This window comes from Pipistrellus kuhlii, unplaced genomic scaffold, assembly GCF_014108245.1.
Source record: "Pipistrellus kuhlii isolate mPipKuh1 unplaced genomic scaffold, mPipKuh1.p scaffold_m20_p_16, whole genome shotgun sequence".
Taxonomy (NCBI): domain Eukaryota; kingdom Metazoa; phylum Chordata; class Mammalia; order Chiroptera; family Vespertilionidae; genus Pipistrellus; species Pipistrellus kuhlii.
Window position 1 is genome coordinate 3955406 of NW_023425471.1, and position 7293 is coordinate 3962698.

The window sequence follows — 7293 nt, forward strand, 5'->3', positions numbered from 1 at the left end:
AGACGGTGGGGCAGCGAAATGAGGGGCGAGGCTTGGACTTTTCCAAATTGCGGACACTTTTCAAGTTTCATATTTGTAAGTGTGCCATTTTCCAAAGCAAGCCAGGAGGCCGAGCCCGGAGTCAGAGGGGGACGGGACTACTCAAGGCAGAGATGCGGAGAAGGGAATTAATGGCGCACATTGACCTTAATAGCCAGTCTGACTTTTAGAGTCCCTGTGAGATCAAGTTTAGAGTTATCTGCTCTGCCATTTGACCACCTGTTCGAAGGATCTCACTCTGTTTCTCTCCTCTACCTCAATCCCGGGCAAATGAACTTTATAGAATTATCTGAACGCGCTTTACTATATCTTACCCTACGTCTTTGCTTCTGCCGGTTTAACTGTGGTACAGTCACCCACTCTGAGCCCCACAGACTAATCTAACATTGACTTTTGAATATCTTTTAAGAGAAAAGGGTGTATGTCCGTAAGAGCCCATTTTCGCGCTCGCTTCGGCAGCATATACACTAACATGGGAACGACACGGAGGAGATTAGCATGGCCCCTGCACGAGGGTGACACGCAAATTCGGGAAGGAGTCCATATTTCTGAGGCCCGCACAGACCCCCAGCCTGCCCGTGGTTTGGGGTTGCACGCTGCCTCACAAAGCAAAGCAAGGCATTTGTCATCGGGGAAGACGAAGTGGTCTTCTCTTTGATAAAACCTCCTACATGGAAAAAAAAAATAAAATAGAAAAAAGAAAGCAAGCTGAAACTGGTTTGGCTTAGTGGATAGAGCGTCGGTCTGCGGACTGGGGGGTCCCGGGTTCGATTCTGATCAGGGGCATGTACCTTGGTTGCGGGCACATCCCCAGTGGTGGGTGTGCAAGAGGCAGCTGGTCGATGTTACTCTCTCACCAATGTTTCTAGCTCTCTATCCCTCTCTCCTCCTCTCTGTAAAAAATCAATAAAATATATTTTAGAAAAAGAAAGAAAGAAAGAAAGAAAGAAAGAAAGAAAGAAAGCAAGCAAGCCCATTCTCGCCCAGCTGGCCCGGCTCAGGGGTTGAGCATGGATCTATTAATATGAACTAGCGGTCACCGTTGCCTTCGGTTTGATTCCCGAGGTAAGGGGTTGCGGGCTGGATCCACCGTGTGTGGCGCGCAGGAGGCAGCCGATCAATGATTCTCTCTCACCGTTGATGTTTCTCTCTCTCCCTCTCCCTTCAAAAAATAAAAATGTATAGAAAAAAAAAATAAAAGAAAGCCCATCCTGTTCATTGGGTAGATTTTGGAACCTTTCCTTCTTTGGAATCTGTAGAACAATATACAGATTTCTAATTTGGTATCTACATAACGTTAGTATTCACTTGTGAACATGACTGTTTCTCTTTTTGTAGACTCTAAGATTCTCAAAAGCAGGGACTATATTTTTCTTGCATTTATATCTCTAGAATCTCTTAGCTGGCAATTATTAGATCATGAAAGTTTGGATAAATTGTTTTATTTTTTATTTTTATTTTTTATTTCCCCCCCCACAAGGGAGAGTAATAGGTTTATTTTTAATAATAATAAAAAAATAAACAAAAGCAAAACACATTCATTATAAAAATGTCAAAAATTCAGACCAGCAGTAAGAGGGTAAAGGGGGAAGGAACATTTACACAAAGCTGTGCTGTAAATATGTCTCTGTGTCAATATTTGGGATAAATTTTTAAAAATATATTTTATTGATTTTTTACAGAGAGGAAGAGAGAGGGATAGAGAGTTAGAAACATCGAGGAGAGAGAAACATCAATCAGATGCCTCTTGCACATTCCCTACTGGGGATGGATAAATTGTTTTAATGTACTTTTTAAAAAGACATGCAAATGGCCATCAGGTAGATGAAAAGATACTCAACATCACTAGTTATCACAGAAGTGCAAATCAAAACCACAATGAGATATCACCTCGTACCTGTAAAAATGGCTTTTGTGAAAAAGAAAAGAGATTAACAGTGCATGCACTGTTGGTAGGCATGTAAATTGGTGCAGCCACTATGTAAAACACTGTGATTACTCAAAAAATTAAAAACAGAACTACCACATGCTATAGCAATCCCGCTTCTGGGTATTTATTTATATTAAAAAAATTGTTTTATTGATTTTTTACAGAGAGGAAGGGAGAGAGAGAGCTAGAAACGTCAATGAGAGAGAAACATCGACCAGTTGCCTCTTGCACGCCCCCTACCGGGGATGTGCCCACAACCAATGTACATGCCCTTGACCGGAATCGAACCCGGGACCGCAGACCTACACTCTACCACTGAGCCACACCGGTTTCGGCGCCCTTCTGGGTATTTAATCCAAAAGAAATAGAAACAGGATATTGAATAGATATCTGTACCTCCATATTCATTGCTGCATTACAATAGGGGAGGTTTGGAAGCAACCTAAATTTCTACCAGCGAATGAATGGGTAAAGAAGATGTAAATATATACAATGGAATACTATTTAGCCCAATAAAGAGGGAAATCCTGTCATTTGTGACAACATGGATAGATCTTGAGAGCATTATAGTAAGTGAAGTAAGCCAGACAGAGACAGACAAATGCTGCATGGTATCATATATGTGGAATCTAAAACGAAAAAGTCAAACCCATAGAAACAGAGAGTAGAAAAGTGGTTTCGAGGGGCTGGGTGGGTGGTGGGAAAATAGGAAAAAGTTGGAAAAAGTGTACAAAAAATGTACATTTTAAGATCATTAGTAAAATCAGGCATTTTTCATATATATAAATATATATTGCTTGTACATTTTCCTCATGAGATAAGTGGTAAAATTAAGCATTTTTCATATACATGTTTATACTTTCATGATTCTCATGGGATAAAAGTTTACTTTTATTTAAGTGAGTTATACACAATAGTAGGATTGAATATATTAAAAGACTCACTCAAACATGTTTTCAAATCATATGTATTTCGTTTTATTTACTTTGCAAACAGCAAGCTTGAAATTCTGAAAACTTCATAGCAAATTTTGTGGGGAACAGATCTGCTCTTACTTATTCTGAAAGCAGAAATATATAATTCTGTTGCCTACCAGAAACAAAACTCAGCTTGACATGACATATTAAAGGTAGAAATAATTACTTAGGTGGAAAAATTAAAACTTCGTTGGTTTTCTTTAGAGTGGGTATCTTGTAAGGGTTATAACAACACCGAGATTTTCTTCTGTGACAGTTTAAAAAAATAATCCAGAAGAATTTGGTCAGTTACTTTACTATTCCACAGCTCATTTAAGGACTTTTTAAAATTGACTAGAGAGAGGAAGGGAGAGGGGGAGAGTAAGATATATCAACGCGAGAGAGAAAGAACATATGGCTGTCTCCTATATGCACCCCGATCAAGGATGGAACCCAAAACCTAGGATTGTGTCCTGACAGGAATGGAATCGGCCACCCTTCAGTGCATGGAGGACAACTCAACCAGCAGCCACACTGGCCAGGGCAGACAAATATTTAAGAATTAAAAAAAAAGTCATTTAAATTGCACAGAGACTGAAAAGTAATGTGATATTTTGGTAGGAGCCCGCTCTTTCTTTTGTTATATTGTTTCTTTCTTTGTTCTTCCCAGCTAGATCCCCACTAACGTTTTCCAGCATTCGGGGAACACCTAGACATGTTTGCTTTTAAATCATCTTTTTGTTAATTTGTATGCGGTTTTGTATTTTATCCTGTTTTTATGCTGTGACGCAGCAAAAAAATTAACTGCGAAGACAATCTTCTTCTTGCATCCATTACAGCCAGCCCGGCCGGCCCTGCTTTCTGAGTTCTAGTCTCCAGGCCCCAAAAGGAGGTAAGAGCTTCTATTTTCGTTCACAATCCTAGGGGAACAGGGAGTGGAGGGGGGGATTTTGATGGATTTGGCCGAGCGCAAAAGGGTAGCTGGCTTTTTGGAGACTGGGAAGCAGGGTGGCTTCATGAGCGGGTGACCCCTGTAGTTGCACAGAGCTGTGCTTGGTGTAATGCTTTGCTGGTCCTCTCTTGAGATTCTTCATAATTTTATTTATTTTATTTTATTTAAAAAAATATATATTTTATTGAGTTTTTTTACAGAGGGGAAGAGAGAGGGATAGAAAGCTAGAAACATGGATGAGAGGGAAACATTGATCAGCAGCCTCCTGCACCACCCCCACCCCCCACTGGGGATGTGCTTGCAAGGGTACATACCCTTGGCTGGAATCGAACCCGGGACCTTTCAGTCTGCAGGCCGACACTCTATCCACTGAGCCAAACCGGTTTCAGCAGAGTCTTCATAATTTTATTTTATTTTTAAAAAATATATTTTATTGATTTTGTACAGAGAGGAAGGGAGAGAGATAGATAGTTAGAAACATCGATGAGAGTCATTAATCAGCTGCCTCTTGCACACCCCCTACTGGGGATATGCCCACAACCAAGGTACATGCCCTTGACTGGAATTGAACCCAGGACCTTTCAGTCCGCAGGCCGACGCTCTATCCACTGAGTCAAACCGGTTTCGGCGGAGTCTTCATAATTTTAAATCAAGGGGCCCTGTGTTTTCATTTTGCACAGAGTCCCAAAATTATATATCCAGGCCTGCTGGGAAGACCAAGGGGTAAGGGTCAGGAATGGTAGGGACTTTCTCCTCCTCTGGCATGGAGGCAGGCTACAGGGGTACTTGAAGACAGAGCATGATGTACCTCAGGAGTCACGGTGAGGATTCCTGAAGCTGAGGTTGGCAGGAATAAGTGGGTCCCCCTGGCTTTCATAGGCATATAGGTGTTAGCGGCACCTCTCACAGACACCACACAGCCCCCTGAGTTGGAGGAAGAGGGCTATTCCTAACCGGTATTCTTTTCTCAAATAAATGAATCTAGATGAGAAAACCCCAGTTATCACATTGTGATGAAGCTGATTTTATGAAAGCAATTAAAGCACGTACTTTTACTAAAGAAGCAAGACAAGCACATCTATACATCTGGCTTATGAAATAAGCACAGATGGCCTGTCAACTCATTTGAAGAGCAAGTGGGCTGGAGATTTGAGGCGTTATGGACTCTTCTGTCTATCAATTTCAAAAACGTCTCTGCTAAATATTTTGGTGCAGATTCGTTCTCACGGTCCCTTTTTACTTGGTTGTGGCTTTCCCAGGACTCAGTTGAGGCGCCTGGCAACTTTGTCTTGCCAAGCCTTGAGACTGCTGGCTTCTCTGCTTAGGGAGTAAAACTGCTCCCCCCCCCCCCACCTTTGTCCTCCTCCCTCCTTTTCTGCATTCTTTGGGGAGGGAGGCTTTCACCATTTGCGCTCAAGTGTCCTTGGCTGGGAAGATAAGGGCTTGCCATTTACAAACTTAGCTGCAAATTGCCCACACTGTTCGGCCTTGTTTGACTTTTCCTGCACCAGCCTCTCTTTCTGTAAGTTCACTATTGGTGCATAGAAATGCCATAGATTTCTTGGCATTACTTTTGGATCCTGCTACATTGCCGAATTCATTTATTAAGTCTAATAAGTTTTGATGGAGTCTTTAGGGTTTTCTATGTACAGTATCATGTCATATGCAAATAATGACAGTTGTACTTCTTTTCCAATTTGGATGCCTATTATTTCTTCTTCTCTCATCTCAATGGCAAGTACTTCCAGTGCTATGTCGAACAGGAGTGGTGAGAGTGGGCATCCCTGTCTTGTTCCTGTTCTTAGAGGAAATGGTTTTAGTTTTTGCCCATTGAGTATGATGTTGGCTGTGGGTTTATCATATATAGCTTTTATTATGTTGAGGTATGATCCTTCTATTCCCACCTTGCTGAGAGTTTTTATCAGGAAAGGGTGCTGGATTTTGTCAAATGCTTCTTTCTTTTTTTTTTTTTTTTTTTTGACCTTCACTGAAAGAATTATTTTTATTTATTTTATTTTTTAATTAAATTATTATCTGTGTACATATTTTAACATTGCCCCCCCTCCCATACTCAAATGCTTCTTTCTGCATAAATTGATATGACTATGTGATTTTTATCTCTCAATTTGTTTATGTGATGTATCACGTTTATTGATTTTCGGATATTGTGCCATCCTTGCATCCTGGGGATAAATCCTGCTTGGTACTGCTAGAGCCGATTTGCTAGGATTTTGGCATCTATGTTCATGAGGGATATTGGCCTGTAATTCTCTCTCTCTCTTTTAAAAAAATATATTTTATTGATTTTGTACAGAGAGGAAGGGAGAGAGATAGAGAGTTAGAAACATCGATGAGAGAGAGAGTCATCAATCAGCTGCTTCCTGCACACCCCCTACTGGGGATATGCCCGCAACCAAGGTACATGCCCTTGACCGGAATCGAACCCGGAACCCTTCAGTCCCCAAGCTGACGCTCTATCCATTGAGCCAAACCAGTCCCGGCTGTAATTCTCTTTCATTGAGTTATCTTTATCCGGTTTTGGAATTAGGGTGATGCTGGCTTCATAGAATGAGCTTGGAAGTGCTCCTTCCTCTTGAATTTTTTGGAATAATCTGAGAAGGATAGGTTTTTAGTTCTTCCTTGAATGTTTGGTAAAACTCCAAGCTGTCTGGCCCTGGGCTTTTGTTTTCTGGAAGCTTTTTGGTGACTGCTTCAATTTCTCCATAGCTATCGGCCTATTGAGAGGTTTAGATTCTTCCTGATTGAGTCTTGGGAGGTTGTATTTTTCCAGGAACATGTCCATTTCCTCCAGGTTGTGTAGTTTATTGAAATAGAGTTGTTTAGGAAACCAGCCAAGGCGGCCAGTATCGCAGCGACTTGGGTCAGAGTGGCATGTGGATCTCCACCGACACCTTGGCCTCTGCACTTGAGTCCCTGAAGGTGGTGTGTGTGTGTGGGGGCCAAGGGCAGCGGCTACCCCTCCTGCCCCGCCCTGATCATGGACCCTAAGGTGCCACGGGCACCACAACGGGGTCACCATCCCGGCCCGTTGGGCGCACTGATCCAGGAGCACAGGCAGACCAAGGCGGACGAGCGGCTGTGCCTCGTTCGCGACAACAAGCAGAGCTGGCAGTGGCTCCCCAAGACCAAATGTCCCCCTTGGCATGAGGAGACGATGGACACGCTGAGGAGGATGGAGGGGAGGACTCCAGCTGGGAGGGTCGCCTTCGAGGGCGCCATGAACCCCCTGAGCCGGTGCACGGGGAGCCGCCAGCGACCTCAGCGACAGGGACTGAGGCCCCGCCGTGTGCATCTGCCGAGAAGCTGCACATGTGTGTACATGGCTTGACACCCAACTTCTTCTGATCGTAGCTGTGGTTCTCTCGTTCTGTTCCTGCAGGTTGGGGGAGGTTGCT

The 7293-nt window shown here is 42.9% G+C and overlaps 1 non-coding gene across 1 annotated transcript; it reads left to right on the forward strand.

Annotated features, from left to right (window-relative positions):
- The first annotated feature begins 482 nt into the window (after positions 1-482).
- Positions 483-589, forward strand: LOC118720303. Its single transcript, XR_004988397.1, has one exon. It is a non-coding gene; the product is annotated as a U6 spliceosomal RNA (small nuclear RNA).
- The last annotated feature ends 6704 nt before the right edge of the window (positions 590-7293 follow it).